The following is a 24,754-nucleotide window of genomic DNA, read 5'->3' on the forward strand; positions in this document are numbered from 1 at the left end:
CCAATTACTCATGAGTTCAAAAATAATAATCCATAATCCATATAAAGATGCTGATTGAACAGCATGATTCTTGCACAGGTGTGTTTTGAACTAGTCACAATAAAATGTCTCTCTAAAATGTGCAGTTTGATCTTGAATAAAGATATTTACACCCTCACACCTGTCAAGTGGATTTATTATCTTGTCAAAGGAGAAGTGCTCACAAACATGGATTTTAACACATTTGTGAACAAAAGAGAGAAATAAACCTTTGTGTGCAGCATTGTGTGTGAGCAGTCTTAGATCTTTTGCTTCAACTCATGAAAAATGGAAGCAAAAACAAGTGTTGTTTATAATTTTGTCTAGTATGTTTTCCAACAGGAACGCTGTGCAAGACCATGAAAATGAGGGTATGAAACCAGAATTTAAATTTTCCGACCAACATGCACTGAATAACTTCCGGCAACAAATACGCACATACAAGCAAGTAGACACCCACACACAAGTAGTATGGCAGAGGAGAAGCAGAATGAACAGTGACCAATTAACATCTCAGCGGATACCAAAACACACCATGGGCCATATCCCAGTTTGTGGAAAATATGTGTGAAAACCTCCTGCTGAGAATGTGTGTGAGTTTTATCTATTGTTCAGATAAAAAAAAACACAAGAAACACTTCAAAACAAGACAGCGCACACTCCTCCCTATAGGCTAATGTGACAATATGATTATTATACCGTAAGTGTGTCTGAGCTTCTCAAAAATGAGAGTCAATAACAGTCTACACGTGCGTGCGTGTGTGTGTGTGTGTGTGTGTGTGTGTGTGTGTGTGTGAATTTGGATACAATAACAGCAGTAAAGACAACCAAAGCCAGAATAGATTTCCAGGGGTGTATGTATTTGCAGCACTGTGGGCGTCTCTGAAAAATAAAAAAAAACAATTTCCCAGGACGCTACCCTGTGTGTGTGTGTGTGTGTGTGTGTGTGTGTGTGTGTGTGTGTGTGTGTGTGTCCACTGCATATGTGCATTTCTGCTTCCGCTATTTGTTTGATCCATCCACACTGTTAGAAATAAGGATTCCAAAAGGGTTCTTCCTGAAGGGCTGAGGTTCTAAACAGAACCATTTGAACCCTTTCTTGAAGAAAAGGTTCATCAAAGGTTGACTGAAGATTTCATTAAGAACCATTTTCATCCAGAAAACCCCTTTTGAAAGAAAGAGTGTTTTCGTCAATGGTTTGTCGAGGGTTCTTTGTACCTTAATATAAAAGGGTCTCAGTAGAAAGCCCTGGGCAGGTTCTAGATAAAACCTTAGAAGAGTTTGCGGTAGAACGCCTTGGGTGGTTTCTAGATAAATACTTTGGAATAAAAAGAGGTTTTTCAGTAGAACCCCCTGATGGGTTCTAGACAAAACTTTTGTAACATAAAAGAGCTGACAGTAGAACCCCATAGGTTAGTTCTACATAAAACCATTAGAGTATACAGGGGTTCTAAGTAGAACCCCCTGGGTGGTGTCTTGTCAGCGCCCTTAGATGTTGGAATGGTACCTGTCTAGGTATAGTCCCTTTCTGGGTGGGACTCTCTGAAAGGGTTCCAAATGGCACCTATGCAAAAGGTTCTACCAGGAACCACAAAGCATTCTCTATGGACACTAGCTGAAGAACCCTGTATGGTGTGTACATGAATTTAGCTCAAATTCTAAACATTTACGTCAGAATTTATACCTTTCTGTATCCAGCGTGTGTGTGTGTGTGTGTGTGTGTGTGTGTGTGTGTGTGTGTGTGTGTCTGCATTGTGTGAGCATTCTCAAGAGCGTGTGCGTGTTCTGCCGAGCCAAAGAAAGTGACATATCGAAGCAGCTTCCTCTATCTATAATTCATAGTGCAGGCTCTAAACAAAGAACAGAGTGTTCGGGTCCCATCAGACATTCTACAGGGGAACCGACACGGTTGCTAAAGCTGCAAACAGAATATGGCTGGGTAGCGAGGACCTGCAGCTAATAAGAGGTATTACAGTCTCTGATAGTAGAAAAGAACATCGCACGGACTGACAGGCAGGCAGGCTGACAGCCACATGTGGAATAAGGGATACTATTTTCTCTCTGTCTCTTTTTCTCTCACCGCCTAGATGGGTTTTCTCTGACCCACATTATCAGGAAACAGACAGGCCGACATGTAAACAGGTTCAAATATGACTCAGTGTGCTGTCTACACTGAAACAAAGGCTCTTTCAGCGACGCCCTGTTTTTCTTTTGTTGTGATAGACACCTGTAATCACCCCACATTCACTAGGAGGACAATCATGCAATATTTAGAAACTCCAGCTACGCTCATTCTCGGAGGAAAGATGCAAGATTTATACCCGCCGTCTGTTGAGGTTTGTCTTGTCTGCTACATGGGCTGAAGCTTGTCGAATTAGTCATACTCACCACTCATACATAGAAAGAGTGTTTTTCTGTCTTTTCTCTCAAACATAAGGTGGGGTGGAAATCAAAGATCAATCTTGTAAAGCTCTAATGCTGGATGTAATGCAAAGGTGATTCACACTACATATTAACTGAAATGATTTGTGCTGAATGGAGCTTAATTGATTAATTAATTACTGGACTGGACAATCAGTAACGACTTAAATTTTAACTGGTTAAGACATGGAGCTATTTCATCACTGGAGTCACATGCAGGTAAGATCAGTGTGGAACAAAGGAAATACTTTTTGTCACTTTTCTGCCGACTGAAATTAATTACAGACAATCTGTAGCATTATTTTTAGCCATTTCTGACTCATACGTGGCTGACAGAGAGAATACAAAGCACAAAACAGCCGAATAACACCATTGGATGACGCATGGTGTAAAGTTAACAGCAGCAGCAGACATCACTTTTGACATGGAGGTGAAGAAGAAACTTCTATTTTAAGTGACCTCTACTAACAGAAACCTGATCCACGTGTTGATAATCCTCATAAGTTGTGCTTCGGTGCTGACACAAAGTAAACGGGGCGATGCTGCTGCTGCAGGAGGAGGACATGTGGCGCGGTGCTTCACTTCCAGCACCAGTCTGTCCTGCTGAGATAAGTCATGTCCAGTTTGTGGAGCTAAAGAGAGACAAACTGTCTTTAGGTGACTGCAGTGAGTCTTGCTATCTGTAGTTTGTCCTCAGTTCATAGCAAAGTGTCGACGTGTTTTCATAATCGATGACGTTGATTACATCAACAAATCACCCCAGCTCTAGTTTCTTTAGTCCTTTACAGCAGTTAAATGAACATCCTGGGTTGTGGACAAAACAAGACATTTTTTACTATTTTCTAACATCTTATAGACCAAGAAACTAATCAATTAAATCAGAAAATAACAGACAAGACTCATTGGCAATGAAAATAACAATAAGTTGCAGTCTTGGTGTTGAATATGAGCATGGGTGTGTGCTTTGTTGCTTAAAAATTCAATTTTAATTTGTCAAGCGTTTTTGTTGCTGTTTTATTTTTTTTTTGTATTGTTGTGCCTTTTTTTTTTTAACTCCTTATATTGTTTGTCTTTTGTTGCTGAATATCTGAAAAGAGGCAGGATGAGCCACTCCACAGAAATCTGCATGCTTCACAAAAAAAATATTTGAAGGAGAAAGTAATTTGTCAGTTACCAAAAAAATACCAAACTTTTTTTTTTTTTTTTTTTTTTGACTCATTGTTGGCAATCACTCTGATGAAAACCTGCGTTGTCTTTTTAAATACATAATAGGCATTTTAATTTAGCAAAAACCCTGCAATGTGACTTGGATTATTTTTAAAGGAGACTTGTATTTTGGATCAAACTGAACTATATTTAGGTTAATTTGTATAAATTAGGTTCATCTTCTACAAATCCAGACAGTGTTCAGTGACTGTTGCAGTATCAAAAGAGATATCGAGTATCTTTTTTTTATACAGGTATTGTACTAAAGTTTGAAATTCAGGTATTATGACAATTCTACTGTAGGCCATCAAATTGTGAGGTAGGTCTTTGTTAGAAAAAAATCCACTGGTGCACTTTAAAATAACGCACACCTAATTCCCAGATTTTCTCAGGAATACAGCTGCTTTTAATGTTGACAACATGTGTCAGATGTTACTGCTGTTGCTTCTATTTATTCTGCACATTTTGAGATGTTGTGACGGTTCCACGGGGCCTACCTTTCATCTGCTCCTGTGAGCCTCAGTTTCAATACCTCCGTAATCGGTGGGACACGTATGTGCTGTAATTAAAATGCTACATATTGTTAATAGCAGGTGACATATGTGGTGCTCCAAACACACAAACTGTCATGGGCTTTAGCTATCAACGTGATGCTTGCTCCAATTATCACACAGACAAATGAGCCAGGCAGATGGGGGGTATGTTCATTAAGATGAAAAGAAAAAAAGGAGACAGTGAAAAAGAGGTAATATTGAAAAAAAAAAATAGCTGAGCGATTGCCGAGATGGCAAGATAACGGCAAAAAGAAAATGGTGAGGATCTGGCAATGATGGAGTGGGAAAAGTGTCTTTTCAGAGCTGATGGAAGGATCATTTCTTATCTATTCATATGTCACTATGAGTCATCCTTTAGAGCCGCCAAAAATAGCTTTCTCACCAACTGCAAACGCATTATGTTTCCCCTCTCATTCATTCTCTTCAGCTTAAACAATGAGCAACAGTCAAAGCAACAGAAGGTAGGGGAGTAAGGGAAAAGTTTGCACAGGTAATAACGTGTAAATGTTCCCAGTAGAAAGGGAATTAAGTTTAATAAATGGCCCGGCAAACATCACCATGGCTACATTTACGTAACAGATGGATTAGAGATTAAATGTACTCAAACTGTACATTCAAGCTGATGTAAGACTGTAAAACCTGATTTGTCCACTTTAGATTGGCTGCAACATGGCCTCACAGACCATCTCCTCTTGCTGTCACATTTTATTGCAATAATAATATGAAACGTTCAAGCTGTTGTTGCTCATACAGGAACTACTGTGTTTCCAGTTCAGTCTCAATATCTGCTGCCATTGTTACTCTTCTGTTTACAAGCAGGCTTTCTGTTTCAGAAAAGGTAAACACAACTACGTCTGTTTGTGTTATATATGTGGCACCACGATAAATGTTTGCAGTGTCGTCAGCGCCTATGGCAGCATGTGACAAAGGCCCCCCCGCCTGATCCAAACTGAGGTTCCTGTGTTTACATGGTACGCATCCCGAAACCACTGGGCCACCAAGAAGCCTCTCTACAGTGATATCTTGATGCTAAACAACGGGTTTGGGTCAGTTTATAATGTAGCCAGTTACTGAATACAATTTATGGGGCAATTTTTGTAACTAGTAACATAATCCATTGGATTATTAAAAAAAAAAATTAAAAAAATTGGGCCTGACTGAAACTGGATTTCTGGGGCTGATGCTGACACCAATATCAGGGAATTAAAAAAATTAGATATCGACATATCAGCCATTATTTTTATACAGATTGTAATATAAAGAATTTTTACAATTTTATTATTAATATTTTTGCAATTACCCTTCAAAAGGAGGTTAAAACTTTTATTATATTATATTTTATTATATAGTTGACAGTTTAACAACATAACTGTCCTATTACCACCCATTACAGAAACAATAATTAACTGATCACAAAAAAAAAACAAGAAACTTTACTGTCCATATAAATCATAGATATCAGGACACTGAAACAGTAAACCTTCACTGGTATTTTAATAATTATAAATGACTATAAATAAAACCATACAAACACTGCAAAATTTAGGTACATTAAACCTGAATTAAGAAAAAGGGTCAAATATACACAGAATGTGCCTCTAAACAAAAAAATAAAAATAAAAACAATCAGCATTATGTTACAAAAAGTTTTCATATAGATATATATCAGACAGCATATGTTGATACTGTTGAAATTATAGTGGAAAAAATGCAAGCAGCTGCAAAAATTTGTTTCACAAATTTTCTTTTTCTTTCTCTTTAAACATCTTCAAACATTTTCAATGCAAATAAAACTCATTTTTACACAGAATTCCTTTTAATGCATGTCTGACACATTTTTCATAACAAAAAAGGTAATTGATTACCATGAAAAAATGCTACATAATTTTAAAATTGCAATATTTTAAAGTCTTTTAAAGAAGTTGGTTAAAGTTACTTTTGTAATCTGATCATGTAACCCCAACTGTGTGTAATCCATTACTTCCTAGACCTGTTTAACAATAATCAGACTATTGGAGGCATTGAGGAAAAGCAGCGACGAGAGTATCAAAAGAGACAGTCCGCAAAAGAGTAACTGAATAGCAAAGAAATAAAAACGAACACAGGGATAACAAGAAAAATGGAATTACAGACAGAGAGAAGCAGAGGAAAATCCTAATTCGACATTTAAAAGCAACATGTACAGTACTTGAATGGCACCTGACCTGACTAAGAGAAAGTAATGTCTGGAAATAGCCTGGTGCTTTCACGTTGTTTGTTCACACCTCCCACACTTCCTCAATGGAGGGCGCAAACATTGAAAGGAGACAAATCACATTAAGTACCTAAAAACTGCCGAACCCTGAATTGGAATGACTAGAGCTGGCAGTTTATCCGTGGGCAGAGGGAGCTCTGCCTCTGCGGACTATTTATCCAAAGCTTACTGTTTACAAGACTTTCAGCTCAACCCTCAAGCCTTTTAACTCTTGAATTTAGGCCTCGCCCACACCAATGAGGATACATCCGAAAATTCTCTCAACATATAAAGCAGGTTCCTGGCATTCTGGCAAGTAATTTTATGTAAGCTTGATGTTTACGTTGAAAGACCAAAACAACAGTGAGATATATAGCAAAAATGTTCTTCTGCTTTCTCTGTTCTGCTTGTCGAGAAACAGCTGGAAGAAAATGGTGCCCTACTGGAGTGTGTTTAACGTTATGATCTGAAAGATTTCAATGAACTTGAACAATATTTTTTAATATTTTTTATTAACGATGACACAGTGAAGAAATGTTACCACCAGTTGTGTTATGGCGGGTTCCAGTCAGGCTTGTTTAGTCGAGTTGAAGCAAACCATGGAGCGTTTACCCCCCTTAATGCAGTTTACATGGGTTGGTGTGAACACCGAATACAAACTCTGGCACAGACCAAACAATTCCTCTCTGGTCTGACTCAAAGGGGTGGTCACTGACCGCTGTCAAGTGAAATCTGGAGCAACTCATTTCTGGAGTGAAACGCATCTGAGCCAATCACAGAAGTGTACCATTGTATCTCTCATTTTATTGGCTTTAAAATGTTTTCTCTTCCTGTTTCAGTGACTGGTGAACTAGGAGCGCTTTTGTTACTAAAATGTGGACTGGAAAGGGACAAAACTCATGACGAAGGGAGAAATGCCTGCTGCATTAAATTATTTAATACCCATTGTCTTACGAAATGTTCTGAAGTCTGCTGATATGCATTCTACATTAATGTCAACATGAGAAGAACCTAACAGTGCTCCATGATGTAAGTTATCCCAGCAGAAGCTGAGCCATTTGTTGTCTTTTTCCCTGCCAACTGTATGACTAATGAATGTATGAATAATGGAACAATATTTCCATCTTTTCACTGGTTTGATTCAGGAACCAGACATTTAGGTGTGAACCTGCCCTAAATTAGTGATGTTGCCTGCAGATGCTTCATCAGACAAAGTTTACAGATTGCCTCAATAACATGATCAGGTTCCTTTTAGCCCAAACTATTGCCAAATGGGTGTTTTTGCTTTTTGCTTTGACATCAAAACCTCCATCATCTCATCGGTCAACCACTCTCGTCACGTGGTAAGTGAACTGCTGCTACATTGTGCCGTGACCCTGTTTCTGCCGCTGCCATGCAGAGCAGACACTTTGAGTTTATAATTGCTTTCTAAAATTTTTTTTATTTTACAAAAGTGGGCGCTGATATGTGAAAATGAACTAAATGGGTTCTATTTCTATTTAAAACAAAACAATGGCGGGGGCACACTTTTTCAGCAATAACCATTCAATGCATTTATATTCAGAAATTATCTCTCTATATAGCAGTTTTTTTATTGGTGGTGACAGAGTCTGCTATTCCTGCACTGGATTCATGGATCCACAATAAACAATGCGTGTTTTTTATTTTATCTCACTGATATCAGCCTCACGGTTTACTGACAGTCGTATCAGAGCTGTTTTAAGTGACTGAAAATGCCAACCGAACATTTCCCTCTTTCATGTTAAAAGCATTCAACTGCTGGAACATGTGATAGCTTTAAGGAAACACAAAATCAAAAAGTTGACAAACACATGAAGAATTCATTTTCAAAAACAGCTAAACCAGCTTCTTAAAATTAATAAAGCAACATCAGTTTGACGGATATTCCTTTGAGTGCTCCATAAAAAAAATGTGACTGTGAAATAAAAATAAAATTGAGACATCAAAAACAACTCAACACCAATTTGACTGATATTCCCTTGAGTGCTCAATAAAAAGAAAAGATTGTGAAAATTTAAAAACTGAAAAAGAAAAAAAATTGAGATGCCTTATCAAAACAACCCAACACTAGTTTGATATTCCCTGGATTGCAAACAATAAAACATCATTAAGGAAAAAAAATAACAAGAAATACCTGTGGTTTTCTCTGCCCACACTACAGTGTAAGACAGTCTAATTTCATTTATCCACTCTGGAGGGACAATTTAACAAAATAAATATTCATATCTATAAGTTGCTGGTGTGTGTTTGATAACAGTTTATCACCTGCAGTGAAAAAACAACCATATTCCCACCAATTTACCGATCTAATATTGTAAAACAGTTCTTAAAATTCATCCGTGGGTCTATTTTATGAACCCAAAATAAATCTTCATGTTTAAGAGCCTCTAAATCAGGAAGCTTGACGCTGCAGAGCCAGGGAGAATGGAGACACTCAACAGCTCCGGCGCCAAGATAAACAAGCCAAGGAACACGAGCCGTGTGTGAGCCATAACAAGATGATTATGGTGGTGGCAGCTAGTTACCATTGCCTGATACGGAGAAAGAGGGAAGGTGCCATGTCATGTACCAGCCTCAGCTGCCAAGCTCATAAACCCTGTCTGCTTTCCAACAGGGCTGCGAAATGATGTTCTTACTGAAGAGCAGCCGCCGTGGGAAAGCTGTGATTAGTTAGTATTGAATGCGTTATTGCATGATGTGAGCTCATACTGGAGATCTCGCATGTTGGCTTATTCTAGTGATCAAAGTTCTGCAAATCGAAGCCGGATTACACTTCATTTTACAGTACACTAAGATGTAACGAGCCAAACTTTGTATCAAATTAGACAAAAACTAGAAATAATATGTTTTTTATTAGAGAGTATTTGACCCTTTATTAGACCCTTCTTGAGGGTAATTAGGGGAGAGACTGCAACAGAACTGTACTATAAACTGAACTTTATTATTTCCAACTGTTAAACCAATGTATGAACCTTATTTATTTTTTATTATTTGAATTTATTATATTGTTACTGGGGAGATATGGGTCACATATTGTTTACAAACGGGGAAGTAGCACATATGTGATTTCACTTTAGCGTACAGTCCAGTTCTGTTTTAATGTATCCCAAATTACCCTCTAATAAAGTCTAATAATGGTCTTCTAAAGGTCTAATACTGTCTAAGAAAGAAAAAAAGTTCTAATTTAATACAAAGTACAGCTTGTTATGTCCTATTAGCGTACTGTAGTGCGGCCCAAAACTGAAGTTTCTTCCTTCAAACTTCACTTCTGAATCTGCTTACTACAACGTGACTCTGAGAAAGTGTCTGAAAGAGCTGTGTCAAACCTTAATCACCTTAATGTGTGTGGGGTGACTTAAATAAGAAGCGGAGCCAGCCAGCGTCTTGTAGTGTGAGCCTTAACTAACCCTGGGTGTGCCAGGTTCCAGGATAAGTGGCACTCAACCCCTGCAGCCAGGGCCTCCATTTTGAAACAGTATGCTTTTTAATGTATTAGGCTGGCACAAGGTTGGAGTGGGGGGTCATGGGCAACTGAGCTGTGTGTGGGTCTGTATCCATGTGTGTGTATGTGCGTGTGTGTGTGTTAGAGAGAGTGCTTGAACAAGACGAGTAACGGCTGCTATTCACAACTGTAAGGCCCGTTTTTTCCACTATGTGGCAGAGCTAGAAGATTGCCAAGGCAGCCAGCCTGTACCCCCATGGTATGTAGACACTGTCGCTCTCATACACAAGAGACAGAGAGGGGGGAGGACTCAAGTGTGTGTGAGAGTGTGTGTGTGTGTGAGAGAGAGAGAGAGAAAGAGAGAGAAAGAGAGACGGGTAGAGTTTACAGTACAGCTTTCAGGAGACAATATCAGCCGCCCCTCCAATACAGCATAAACATTTCATCACAAACCAACAACACAAAGCCAGACATAAATATGGTGTCATGAACAAACATACTGTTGTTATGGTAAAAGACAAAGATGTTTTCCATTTCTTTGCAGCGCAAGTAAGTTCGTACCAAAATAGAAAAGTCAGTTAACTGAGTGCTGTTCAGAAAACTAAGACTGCATTAAATGTCTGGTCAGATTTGTAGTCTTTTACTTACTCTTTACTAGCATATTAACTCATTTAAACGCACAGTTTGGGCTGTAGCAATAACCGCAATTTTGAAATACCATACTATTCACATGCCAAACACGAGGGATGGCAACCACTATGTTCATGTTTTTTCTGTTTTTAACGAGGCTAGGTCCTTCTTGTTTTACACTTCATTTATTTTTTCGAAGTTTATACTGCAACAGGAGCTGTGCTAGCTTTATTGCTGCGCGGCCGCCGGTTGGTTTTGTTCTGTGATCCTTGTCGCCAGTGTGTGTGCATTTGTGTTGCTGCTGCATTTAAGTTTAATTGATAAACATGCCATGAAGATAACAATACAGCTACGCGTGAAAAACCATACACTCTACAGAGATTCACTAAGCACACAGAGAACCACGATGTTCGCCAGAAGTGGATGAAACTTAAATGCCAGATTAAAAAAATATGGCATATAGTATGACTTACATTTTGGCAGAGGTGGTCTGTCCACCTAGCTACTACATAAAATTTTAAGAACATCAATGACGCCATCCTATAAGGTACCTTCATCAGAGGGTCACCATCTAACGTCATCAATCCAATTATGCATGCTGTCACTGTCAGCAGGCAACAACAGACACGGTGTCTAGAAGGAAGCCCCAGACCGACAAGATCTTGCGAGAGTGACCATTTTAACTGAAACTGGGAAAAATCCTGCGAGACAATCTAGACACAATCAGCAGACACTGAGAGTAACGGACACGACCTGCCACCACAGTAATGGCGCCACCACTAGATGGCGGAACACACAAAACAGTCGCCACATTCAACTATACAAGAACAAAATATGCAACTTGATGATGTGAAAATTCTGGTGTTTTTTCCTCACATTAAAGGCTGCTCTACATAGATATGCTGCTAGGATTTTAATTAATACAGGCATAATATTTGCCACTTCACTTGCATGTTACACTGATAGCTGCAACTTGAATATACAGTCTTATGCTTCAAGGCCATTTTCATCACTTTTATTATAACTAAACTGATTGTGTACTCTTAGTGCTGCCAAGACTACACTCACTGCTGCTCTGCTAACGTGCTGCTTTCACTAAAAGATCAAGCAATATCCATCCTTATACCCATGTGGCAGGCTGACCAGATAGATGCCACTCTGAACCCAGAGACCAGTTTCTAAAGCAGTATTTTACCTTTCAACAAAACAGTCAAAATAGCAGTGCAACATCAAAGAGGTTGGGTTTTCACTAAGACACTGGTGGTGACAATTTGTTGATACAGGCGGAGGAAGCACTCCGTGCCCTATCATTGCATGTCGGATGACAACAGTGCCAGGCTCCAACCCACTCATTATAATCATTATTTCAAAGAAGGGAAGAGGCCTATAGCTCATATCCTTTCATTGCCATTATATCCCATCACAGCACGGTGCAAAGCAGACAAAGACAACTGTTGTCAACATGAAATGCAGCACAATTCAGATAACAAAAGAATGCTACAATAATGAAAACAAAAACCACATGAATAAATACCCAAACCTGTTCATGACGTGAAAAAATATCTGCATTATTACAAATATTTGGCATTTGAATTAAAAAAAAAACAGCCTTTTTACCCCGTGTGTGCCTATCAGCCAACTTTCACTGGAATGAATGGATATGATTTGGCTCTGTGCTTCTGCAATCAGTGCGTCTTGTTTAAACTGAAATAGATTTCTCACCCCAGCATAGTTCAGCCAAGAGGCAGAGCAGCCTCTCTAAAATAAACTCCAACAAAAATCTGAAATGAAGAAAGAAAGAAAATACGCACACACACATGCACATCTGAAAATCTCTTAAGCACTCTTTTACCATCGCTGCCGGCTACAGCAAAATGGCACCACATTATCAGGGGATTAATGATTACTTCACAAACTGGGTGTGAAACAAAACAGGCTGAATAACCGGAGAGAAATAAAAGCTGATCACAGGAGTAGGAGATGCAAGAATAAAAGAGGGATGTTAAATCAATGAGATTTAAATAGGAGCTGCAGTTGGATTTGCGGGGTTGATGGCGTCCCCTATCTGGGTGTCAAGCATGTACCGTGGGTGTGCTAAACAACATCCAAACATCCCCAAATCCCCCAGGCGCCTTTTGAGAGGCAAAAGAATCTGGGAAAGGGACTGGCTGAGGAAAACAGGAGTGGAGGTTAGGGAGGGTGGAGGAGGGAGATATAGAGTGTGTAATACGGAGAGAGAATAAATGGGTACCCCCGGAGCAAATAAAAGCCATGACATCATCGTATGGCAAGGAGCAAGGAGCGGGGTGGCGAGGAGTAGGGGCATAGAGGGAGAGGGAAAAGGGAGAGCGCCCACAGTCACCCATTCTGCCTCTCGGGGCCCATCCTGTGGAATGGATAAGAGCCGAACAATACGCTCTCAATGAATGGGATCCCAAATCCCACAGGAGGAAAACAAATCAGCAGTGGGAAAGGGGGGAGAGATGGAGAAAGAGACAGAGAGGGAGAGATGGAGTGAGAAAGGGAGACCCTTAAAAAGATGTGCGCACAAAGCAACAAAGCATCTTGGGACATGTAGAGCAAGGCAAGTAGAGATTGAGACAAAGCTGCCTTTGTCCCTCCGGGCTGGTGGGTGGCTCGGTGTGAGGGATTTGAACGTGGTAGCATTTACATCAGAGCTCTCCGATATATTGATCGGGCCATGTAATCCCTCAAATGATGACTGAGAAGGTGGGATCCACTCACCGAGTGTTTGTTTGTTGGGTTTACACCACAGCAGCATGTGGGAGGCAGGAACCGGCTTTATGTAACTCCTCACACTCTTACAAATTGTAGGAGGTAACGAGAACCATAAAGGGTTCTTCTGTTTGTCCCCAAAGGAGAACATTTTTCCTGCTAGAATTTTTTAGACAGGTTCCCTTTGGAACCCTTTCAGAGAGTTCTACCTAGAAGCCGGCATAAAGGGTTATACCTAGAACTATCACCATCACCCAGGAGCCCCTCTGTGGGCCTTTCTATTGAGAACCTTTGTATATTCCAAGGTTTTTAACTAGAACCCATCCACAGGGTTCTACCAATAACCCTTTTATATTCCAATGATTTCAAATAGAAGACATCCAGGGGGTTCTACCAATGATTTAATCTAGGGTGTTCTACAAGGAACGCTTTTATTCAATGGTTTCACCTTGAGGAGTCTACCAACCATTTCATATTCCAAGGGTTTCATTTTGAACATACTGAGGTGGTTCTACCAAGAAACCTTTTATCCAATGGTTTCATCTAAGTGGTTCTACCAAGAACTGTTTTATACGTATGTGTTTATGTAGAACCCACCAATGAGGTTCTATTGAGAACTGTTTTATGTTCCAAGGCTGTTATCTAGAACATGCTCAGGGAATTCTACCCAAAACCTTTTAAATTCCACAGGATTCATATAGTTCCCACTAGAGGGGTTCTACGAAGAACCCTTACATATTCTAGGGGTTTTATCTAGAACATACGCAGTGGGTTCTACAGAGAACCTTTTGATATTCCAAGAGTGCAAAGGAGAGTTCTTCACGGGGTTTCAACAATCCATGAAGAACTCTTTTTTTTCCAAAAAGGGTTCTTTGGATGGTCCTTAATTTAACCCATAGTCTTACAGAGAACCCTTGCAAACCCTTTCTTTAAGGGTTTGTCAAAAGGTTCTTCAGAGGCAAATAAGTCGAGGTAGAACATCAGCCCTTCAGGTAGAACCCTTTTGGAACCTTTATTTCTGAGCGTGCAGGGAAGCTTTGAGTTGTGCTAAAAGTTTGGCCTGCTGTTCGTGGTGAAGGTTTGACAGAGACACATGAGGTAGGGAGGGATGTTCTGGGAGCCTCTGATCACAGCACCTCCTCACAGAAGTCAAAATGGGATGTTTAATTGCATTCCTCATCACACGGTGTTAATAAATAAAGTCACAGCCTTCACTGGGAGGGCTCGATGTGTGTGTGCAAGTGTGTACGTGTCTGCGTGTTTTGATGCAAGTGTGTGAGCTTTCTAACAAAGAGCTTCAGTTCCTCCGTGATTACAGCAGTGGTGCTGTAAGCCAGAACAGAGAAAAATAAATTAGAATCACAAGAAGAAAAGTCTTTCATGTCTGATGCTTTGATAACAAAAACAAGCAGGTCTCCACAAACTAGAATTCGTTGGCTTATAATGCCGAGCTAGCTGGGGACAACTTGACACAAAAATTTCAAACAACAAATGGAAGATTCGCTCATGAATAAGTCACAAATAAAGGAAAAGAAAGGAAGAATGGCGTCATGACATTTATTTTTGGGATCAATAAAAAAAAAAAAAGAGGATGCTGGAAAAAGAAGCAGTGCATGTGTTGGGGTAGAATAACACGAGCGTCAAAGAAGATGCCACACTCTGATCTGGCAGAAATGTGATCTTTCTGACAATTCAGAGGCACTTGTGTATGAATGAGCACAATTAACAGCAGGGCCTCTACGATGCTTACAGAAACTCCTATGAGGAATGTGAAACAAGATACAGCTGGAGCTATTATTTAAGTCCCACATTTTACTGAGAGCATACTGAGCTACTTTGGCATCTTATCCATCAGGAGCAGGGAGGGAAGGAAACACGTATTTTCATTTTCAGGGGTTTCAAGAAATGTGCAGTTTTGTGTTTCAATATTGATTCAGTTGTATGATGTGACATTCAAGAAAGAACGGTGTGCTGTTTAGACGCTGGAAAGATGCTTTTTAATTTCATGTGGATTGAAAAAGTAGAGATGGTGCAAAAGTGAGACCTGACATTAACCAGAGGTCCAGGTCACAAAGCATCCGAGTCAAAAATCATTGGCTGAAAGTATCCTGAGACAACCTGGAGCCAAACACTGTATCTATAGCAGCTCAGAGGTGCTGACCCTGACCTTTAACCTCTGACCGCTGTGTAAAGGGTTGAAACAAAGCTGCAGCTATCAATTACTCTCCTCATCCATCACATAATTCAGTTGGAAAATGTGAAAAATGCCCATTACAATTTATCTGAAGTCAAAATGGAGTTTTAAAAAGGAAAATGCAGTACTTTTCACATGGACATTCAGTAAGTGTTTATGGTAAATGTAGCCAACTGAAGCAATAATATTTTCGATATGTATTGTATTGACCAAGAAAACTGAGCTCTGTTGCTTGTGGACCATTTCCAATCAACACTGCCAGGACATCCACATACGAAGTGCAACAACAGGAAAACAAAAACAGGAAAAGCCAGCAAAGTAACATCTGAGAAGCAAGGCACAGCAAAGATTTGGAAATGAAGCTTGACAAATTACTTAAACAATCATTTGATAATTGAAATTATTGTTGATTATTAAAAACAGATGCAATCTATGTTATAACATAATGTCTTTTTCTTCTTGTGTATTTATCTGTCTTCTCTGAGATCATGGACAAAAGTCATAATTCATCCCACTGAGAGGACGCCGAAACTGTCCCCTAAAGATATTTATGACTGTGGTGTACAATTTAAATTGTTAAAAGAAAAGAAAATGAAAATAAAAACATGTGTTTTTCAATTTTCTGTCAATCAGCGGATTGACTAGCCATTTCGGCACTAAGAGAAAGTGAAAAATAAATTGAGACTGGGACTGAAACAAGTATTTGAATATTTTTCTAATTAAAATCAAAGTCATTCTCAAGTTCATTACTAACTTTAATGTCCCATTGGTAAACTGAGAACACTCTGGGAAAAATCTGTCCTTGCTCACAAATGTTGACTGAATGTTGAAGGGTCATATGAGAAACATGAGGAAAGTCTGTTTGGGATTTTGTCTTAAAGCTGCATTTAGTACATTTTTCTCTTTTTGCGGTTTGAAACTCAAAAGAGCTTTGCCTTATCAATTCTCATCAAGTCTGTCTGAAGCTATCAGTTGAACATACCCTTTGAAGTCTGAGCCAGCATGTAGAGGCTACATTAGCTCACTAGCTCTTATCCCGTGCCTAGCGTGTCCACAATAAATATTGAAATTGGTGGCGGCTGCCTTGCAAGTGGATGTTCTGTATTATAAATATCACCGTACCCTCAGCCGGCGGAGCAGTGGCTCGTTCTAATGCCACAAGACAGAGACACAGAAAGACAGAGAAAGGCACCACAATCGGCGAGGGATTTTAACTTTCAGACTCATCAAAATGACATCAGAGCGTCCTCTTCCATGTTTATGAATAAAAAAGAAGATGGACACTGTGAGAAAAAGAGGTCTAAAGTGATAATGGGAGAGAGCCACAGAAGAAAAGAACTGGGAAAGAGGAAGTGAGCCAGATCACATTCAGGGTATCTTTTACGTAGCACAAGAAGAACGTGAAGGGTCGCGAGAAGTTACACTCTGAGAAATCAAAGTGTTAACGAGAACCAAAAAGGGTTCTTTGCTTGTCCCCGTAGGAGAACTGCACTTGGAACCTTTTTAGGGAGCTCTACCTAGAACCCAACATAAAGGGTTATACCTAAAACCATCTGTGAAAGGTTTCACCCCAAAGTTCCTCAGAGGATCTACAGAGAACCCTTCTATGGTGAATATTAAAAATCGTATTTTTATATTCCAAGGATTTTATCTAGAACACATCCAGGGTGTTATACCAAGTACCTTTTTATATTCTAAAGGTTTTACCTAGAACCAACCAAGGGGGTTCTACTCAGAACCATTTAATATTCCAAGGGTTTTATCTAGATACCACCCAGGGGGTTCTACCAAGAACCTTTTTATAACCCAAGGGTTTCATCTAAAACCCACCAAGAGTCTTCTATTGGGAACCTTTTTATAATTAAAACCTCAGCCCTTCAGGAATATCCCTTTTGGAACCTTTATTTCTAAGAATGTAGAGGAGGAGAACTGAAATATATTTGCTTTTGTCCCCCCCCCCCCTCCCCCCAAAAAAAAGAACTTTACCTCTTTGAGCCTCTCAGAGTTATTCATATTGATCTGAACGAGTAAAACTTAAGCTTGTAGAAGTATGCAGCCTTTCATAAGAGGTTATGAGTTGACTTTTACATCCCGTTTAAAAGCCAAGAAGTTTGGGCACCACTGAGCCGGATGACGACTCCTTTTGCATATTTCTGGAACAAGGCAGCTCTTCTAATGTCAACTGTAGTCCATGACGACACAACAATAATCTGTCTTCCCCCAAATGATTTGTCAATGCCAGGCAGCATTTTGAAAACAACAAAGACAGATTGTGCTAGCTGCTTTAAGTGCTGCTAAAAATAAGATAAAAGATCCCCTCATTAGAAGCCTCCTCACTCTCTCTCTGCCTGTCATATACCTGGAGCTTTCTATTGAACAAATTAATGATGCATCTAAATATATTATTAACGCTTAGCTGCTGATTCTGTGGCCAAATATTTTGAAATATGACTAATGTCCCTATAAATGCTTACCTTAATCATACATTTAAAAAGGAGACCAATTATGCTTATTTCTAGCTCTATGTTCTCCACTAGAACGGCTTTGCATGATTCTCAGTTTTTAAAAAAATTCTTATTTATCTTAGGCTCTTTATGCAGCCTCTCATCCTCTAAAACAAGCCATTTTAGCTCCTGTCTCTTTAAGGACTCTTTTGCCTCTTTGCAAAGGAGCAGCATCATATATTACATAGTGGACAGAGCCTCCGGGTGTGAAAAGTGAAGCCAGTGCTAAAGTGCCTTAAACCTGCTTTCTTTCAAATGGCCAGCAGAGGGCGACTACACTGGTTTTTTAAAAAGAAGTCTAATTTTGTGTACTCTAATGTCAAAATGACTGTCCTTCTCACTTGATTATTATCTCAGTAAACAGTTTCCCATGGAGTTTATGGTCTGAATCTCTAGGCTGAGGTCGTCCTCTGTACAGAATTGGACACAGAATTTTGTAAATTATGGTTCCATTTAGAATAAAATAGAAGATAAAGTGGGGTATGCTTTAGGGTGGGGCTAACTTTTGAGTGAGTCATTCTCAGTGAGTCCGTTCAGCACAACACACAGGGCTCATGGCAGAACAAACTGTCAAAAATTGACAGTATTGATCAAATGTGGATCAGGATTCTAATACTACACTGTGTACTATAAATTTTTTTTTTAAGCGAAAACATGAGAAAGGTTGACAGGCGGTAACCACTCTGTGTCTGGTTTCAAAGGGAGCCATGTGGCTTTCTAGCCAAGCAGGCCATGATTATATCTTGCGGAATAGATTAACTCAAGGCATCAAAACTGTAGTCCACAAACCAGTTGACGACTTCGCACATGGGCAGCACTCAGTTCTTGGGATCACTGCCTCATCCTCTAGCCGATGTGCTCGACGGCCAATGACAGGTAAGCTATAACTACCGTATTGGCCCGAATATAAGACGGCCCTGATTATAAGACGACCCCCTCTTTTTCAAGACTCAAGTTTGAAAAAAGACTTTTTGAACACCAAATTAATTTTTATACAGAAAATTTTTCCTTACATTGATTACATAGCGCTGAAAAGACAACAGCTTCTCTCCAAAGTCAGAGGGCAGGCGCTGGGCTAGACTTGTTCTGCGTCGCAGCGTTAGTCCGTTACGCCGCATCATTCTTTTACACCAGCCGAGGCTAGCTTTGAAGTCAGCGGTGGGTATGTTTAGCTCTTTGGCTATTTCCACGGCCTTGAGCTGAATGACAGCTCTGCTGATGGGCATCCCGTCCTTTCGTTTCTCGTCCACGTACGCGCACACCCTCCTGTCAAGTTCTTGGAAGCGGCCGCTCTGAGGACCATGGAAAGCTTTTCTCTGACTGTGAGCATTTTTTAGGTGATCTTTTTGAGCTCTCCATCTCCGTACATTACACTCTGTGACACCATATTTCACAGCCGCTTTGCAATTGTTTGAAGACTCTGCCTCATTTATCACCATCATCTTGAAGTTTACATCATAACTTCTCCTCAGCTGCCGGTTAACCTGGCCGATCTTCGACCCACTTTTCTCCCGATTGTCGCTACGTTTCTCCATTTTCTGTTATCTCTTCTATTATTTTCTTCTCTTTTCTTTCTTACCGCTATTTTTTATTTTTCTTCTTCGTGACACGGGTTCGCTTTGGCCTGGGGAGTCAAGTTCAGCATTCTGGCGCCATCTAGCGTCGTGAATGGGTATAATGTCCAGACCCCGAATATAAGACGACCCCCACTTTTTCAGTCTTATTTCAATGCAAAAAACACCGTCTTATATTCGGGCCAATACGGTATAAGGTGCACTGAATTTGATGAAGCTGGGCCTCACTGAATTCTATACTATACAAAACTTTATAACTTTATCTCTGATTTTGGTGACACTGGTTCCTATTTTATGGAGAAATAACTCATTAGCCAGTTAGCTCAGTTAGCTGCTCAGAGTGGGATCTTGGAGCACCAGGGAGTCTTGGTGTTTACACCTTCACCACAGAAGCTCTGGACCACCGCGAGGAGAAAATCATTTCTTTAGTAAATATGCAGATCAGAATCTGGAGCGGCTGTAAATCACCTCAGGACAAATTGTCAGACAGAGCAGATTGGTACATGCCTTTAATAATAATATAAACTTTTTTTGTATAGCACCTCTCATACAAAAAGATCAGCCCAAAGTGCTTCACAGCAAAGAAATTACATGCACCAAGTGCTTCACATAAAAGAGATATAGAATGAATATAAAAATTGCAATTTAGGCTACTCTGTAGGACTGCTGAGCCTGCAGCAGACGACCAATAAAGAAATCTGTGATGTGCTGACATCAACTCATCATCGAAAGTAGAAAAAAAATATGGAAACATTAGAAAAGTTGCATTTAGAGCAGTCTGAAACCTGCGCTTTTTGCTCACAGGCTTTACTTTTCCATATGTTTACAACATTATTTGAAACTTTCGTTATGTTTAACATGAACATTTTACACTAACATTATATGACAGAAAATATTTGAAAGTGTAATAGGCCCTCCCTTTAATGTTTTGTTCATAATGGTTATGATCATAATTTATTATTTTTCAGCTGTTATTTGATTCTGCTCCTCTGGCTGTTTTCTGTATGTTGTATGCTTTAATTTGTTCAATAGAAAGTCGATCGCACAAAAAACAAAGATTGCCTTAATACCACTAAATGTATATTTACGACATCGCTCATTCATCCTAAAACGTTAGCTTGCTAAACACCGTGTAGCCCAATCATAAGTACATGTGAGTTGGAAAGACTTTAATTGGCGTCGACTCATTCAGGCTTTCACCACTCAAGTTTGTTCAACCCCATTAAAGAGAATTGTGGTGTGTGTTTCTGGGTTATTTTACCGCAGAAGCAAACATATAAACCTAGAAAACCAATAATTTTGTCTCAGTTTTTATCTCTTGCGTAATCCCTGTGCGTCACTCTCTGAGGTTTCCTTCACCTCAGCTAGAGACTGTAAGCAGTGCAGATGTAAAGTGAGGGTGAAACTACGCATCAACTTCAAATTTAGTGGAAAGGAGATCCAGCAGGTCCAGACAGCCACATATTGGCGTTTTTACTTGCTTCTCTTCAAGCACGGCTTTATCCCGCCAAGACAAAACCTCAGCAGACAGACAACACCTCAGAATTACAATGGGTTTGGGATAGTGTACTTCTATTTCAAGGTCTATGCAGTTGGAAAAGAACAAAATCTGATTATCCGCAGTCTGAATAGCATGCTGAGAAGAAGCCCTCTTCCGATACAGATAAGAGCACATATTCTTGGTGCTTTTTGTGTGTTGATGAGTGGGTAACTCTGTACGCCATTAATAACTGCATCCGATACACTCTACTATTATTACCACAGATCCCACAATGAATTGAAAAGGATATTTACACAAATCCCACACTCTCCTCCACATGTTTCATCTTTGTTGTCAGCTCCCCATCCCTCTCTTCATCTTCATCCCCTCCCACTGTCATCTCTGGGTTGTCATTCTCCTGTTTTCCTCGTCTTCTCTCCTCTATTCTTCGTCCTTCCTATCACCTTCCCCTACATCCTTGTCTTCTTCCTTCTGTTTTATCCTCTGCTCAGATCCTGTTTCTTCTCTAACTTTTTTCCCCTTCTGACAGCAGATCACTTAAGTCTCTTTCTGTCTCAGCTGCTCCTCCTTTGGAATAACAAGTAAGCTATGCAACAGGTTTCATGTCATAACTACACTGCATGAGGCCATTTCCACATTCTTATGAGGATAAACTCAAGATTTCACTCTTGAAACATTAAAGAGATAGTTTGGATTATTTAATGTGGGGTTGTATGAGGTACTCCATAGTCAGAGTAATACCTGCAGTAGATGCTGGTTGGCACGCACCCAGCTAGGAGAAGCAGAGAGGAGTAAAAGCACAGAAGCTTAGCAATGAACCTATTTGATCTATGGAGTTTGGTTGGTTTGGAGAGTGCAGTATTTGGCTCATACAACGTTGGTTTCCAACCAGAAAAGGCTTTCCAGCCACAATGGAAAGCAATGTTAATATTCTAAATATAGCATATAATTGAACTGAAATTGATTTTTTTAGGTGGATCTTTTTTGAATGGCCAAAATCCGTTTTGCTTCTGACCCTGTCCACAGCAGTTCATTGTTTAGCTTGCATGCTGTTACTCCTCTCAGCTTCTCCAAACCAGTGGTGTGCAGAGTGGCATCTGCTGTAGGTTATACTCTGCTCTGATTATGTGTAAGTACCTCACACACCCCCGCTTTAAATCATCCAAACTATGCCTTAAAGGGATGAAAGTGAGGACATTTACCTGTGCACAAGTGCACTGCAATGCCTCCTCGGTACAGTTTCCACATAGGACAGAGTAACTTTCCACTGGAGCCGATACAAATTCAATTAAGGAGAAATAGCAGCTCCCCTGGGAGGGGTGCCACACTGACTGCTGCATGGAAGTAGAACCAGTGATCTATAATTTCAATATATGCTGTTAGTCCACACATTTTAGAGGCAGAGGGAGAGGTGTTATGAAAAAAATCCCCCTGACAGCAAACACTTCAATGAAAACAAGAGCAAAATCAAAATATCCTAAAAGGCAGTCCACCAGTTTCTCCTAATATGTCATCTAGAGTCTCCTTCACTACGCTGTAGATATACTGTATGTCACATATTGTTTGGTGAAGGAGCTCCCTGGCAGTCCTCCTCCTCCTCCTCCTTCTCAGGGAGAGTGCTAATGAAGCAGGAGGCTGGTCAGATGGGAGAGTCTCTAACTCTCCACTTGGGTTCCAAGCAATCAATAATATACAGACGGTCACCCTCGCCTTCCTCTCCTTCTATTTCATTTTCTGTCTTCTATCCTCTTCATCTTCATTATTTTACTCCGGATGTCCCTTTTTTATTTGTTTTAACCTCCTCTCCCTCTACTTCCCTGACCTCTCGTCACCTCTAATCGCTCCTATTTGCAGATTTGTCTTCACCTCTCTTTTAGACAGTTAGCACTGAGAGTGTTATAAATCTGCGCTGTAATTAGTATGACACTTGCAGCTGAATTTCATTTCTGTTCGCAACTAATTTACTTCTCAGTCATCGCAGTGTTTTGACATTCCAGAAGTTGGTGCTGAGAAATTCTCAGAGAGTTTGCAAGAAAACAAACTTACCGTCAGGAAACTCTAATCAGAAAACACCGATGGAAATACAAAAAAAAAAAAAAGTGTGCACACTCAAAGTGCCTTAATACAAAGTTAAACGAGGTATCCTATCCATCTCTCAGATACTTCACTGGCCCTGAGGGGATGCTTTCCAAACTGTGAGACAACAGTGCCCCCTGCAGCTTAGCAGAGGACGTACACCTCAGTCGTCTTCAGTGAAGTTGAGCCCTCCACACTTCTAACCAGCCTTCTTTTAGCCCCCCAGCTACACTATCTCCTCCCACTGGGGGAATTGTGTAAGTGGATTTAAATAAATTAATGCCTCTTTTGCTAGTCTAGAGAAAACACGGCAAAAAATAGTCTAAAACAAAAAAAAAGATCCTACTGCTGTTGCACCCACAAAGATAAAGAAAAACATATATTTTTCTAGCTTACTGCCTATAGGTCCCATTTAAGATGGCAGCAATTTAAATGTGTCATGCCTAATTCCACGTTTAGGCTGAGCTGGCATTCTCCAGGGACTGAATACAAAGCAGCGTGCAAGAAAGACACTTGACTAGTCAGCTGGAACAACCATATCCAGGCTTGGGGGATAATCAGTCCCACCATTTTGAGACAAAAACTGCTTTAAACGAAACCAGTCAAATGCCTGGAGGCCATAACGAAAATTTTCAGTATCCATGCCAACAAACTGGAATCCTGTGTGGCTTATACAATCTGTCAAATATATTTCAAATATTTGTCAAAACATCAACAGTGTGAGTAATCTCATCTCACCAAGTATGTGTTTTTCATTTAGGTAATCAAAAGAATCAAAACACTGCGTCTAGATGAAATATTTCAATTCATTGCCATACTTCAAAAGGTTTATAATCATTTAATTTGAAAAAGAAACTGCCTTTTGAGTTCTTTTCCTTTTTTGCTGCAGCAACAGAGCAATCCTTGTCCCAGTGGAACAGAAAGAAATGAGTGAGGGAGGCTCAGGAGATCTTGGCTATTAGAGTAACTACATAGCATTAGCTAATTGGGATCCAAACAAACTCTGCTGAATACAAATGAATGGAAATAGGGAAACGCTACCGTGGAAAATCCTTAAGTCAAAACCATATTCGTATCATGATCCTTAGAGTTTTTCTTTATAAATACAAATACTTAGGGCTCGACCTCATTAGGATGCTGCAAGAAAATGTTAATGTAATACTTACATATATATAAGGAACCCATAACTAATCACTAATGACCTCAATAAGGCAGACACCCAGACTAAATCTAAAACATGCTGTAAACAAGCCAGGATCCTGTGCATAAATTGACACAGTTCAGTGGTAGTTACAATACTGTCCAATTCTTGCTACAGACTCAGTCTCTCAAGAGAACAAAGAGACCCGGGAGGTTTTAGATAACAAGCTCCCTGATCTCTGCTCTTTACACTACAGTTACTCTGGAGCCAGATGTACGTCTACCTCTGGGTCAAGACAGACACCAGTGGGATTACCATCTATTAGCAAAGAAAGAAGGACAGGCTGGAGATGCTTCTCATTTGGCAAAAACACAGATCGGTTCTCGGATTACAGTGGATAATTAGGGTTTTTTTTTAGTAGTTAATGTGTTTACGATAGATGAGTGGAGGTTAAGAGGAGCAGAGCAAGAAAAATAATGACAGTCGTGGACACTGTACATGAC

At 39.9% G+C, this 24,754-nt stretch overlaps 1 protein-coding gene across 1 annotated transcript in view; it reads right to left on the reverse strand.

Moving 5' to 3' along the window:
- The window catches only part of commd10 (COMM domain containing 10), an 85,221-nt gene that overhangs the window by 49,379 nt on the left and 11,088 nt on the right, over nucleotides 1-24,754 (reverse strand). The window lies entirely within an intron of this gene.

This window comes from Lutjanus erythropterus, chromosome 10 (assembly GCF_056507025.1).
Source record: "Lutjanus erythropterus isolate fLutEry1 chromosome 10, fLutEry1.hap2, whole genome shotgun sequence".
In the NCBI taxonomy this organism is placed as follows: domain Eukaryota; kingdom Metazoa; phylum Chordata; class Actinopteri; order Lutjaniformes; family Lutjanidae; genus Lutjanus; species Lutjanus erythropterus.